This window comes from Daktulosphaira vitifoliae, unplaced genomic scaffold (genome assembly GCF_025091365.1).
Source record: "Daktulosphaira vitifoliae isolate Bord-2020 unplaced genomic scaffold, ASM2509136v1 Scaffold_1, whole genome shotgun sequence".
In the NCBI taxonomy this organism is placed as follows: Eukaryota; Metazoa; Arthropoda; class Insecta; order Hemiptera; family Phylloxeridae; genus Daktulosphaira; species Daktulosphaira vitifoliae.
This window is the reverse complement of record NW_026099572.1, coordinates 26,111,895-26,112,430: the sequence shown is the minus strand read 5'-3', so window position 1 is coordinate 26,112,430 and position 536 is coordinate 26,111,895.

Genomic DNA, 536 nt, shown 5'->3' with positions numbered 1-536 from the left:
TTTTTTTTTTTTTTTTTTTAAATAGGAGCTATTTACAACTTATTTGTACAAATACAGTTATGAAATGTTTTGGTTTAAAAATACGTTAAATAATTATAGAAAACGTTTCGAATTTGTCGGTTTGTTGAAACTTTCGTTCGTATGAATAAATCAAATGTTTTCTCAAAGATTTAATTCAAATAGTTGTTGGCGTTTAAAATATTTTCTTAAAACATTTTTGCCAATCAGACTAGAAATTAGATTGAATATTCGCTCAACAATATATTACAACACATCATTTTAAAAAATCTTTCATATTCAATAATTAAAGTTTATCATCGCAGCATTTTATATTAAAGTCACAAAACAAATTGTGTGTTTATTATTAATGATTTTTTTTTTATCGGTACCTTTTATTCAGCTCGTAAGTATACACGTATATCCTGCATTGTTGTTAGAACCAATTTAAACCCTACCAGGTTCATTCGGCCCCTTTTTTATTACTCTTACTGCTACAATGTATTTGACAGACACGGTTTGTACAATGTATATAAAAC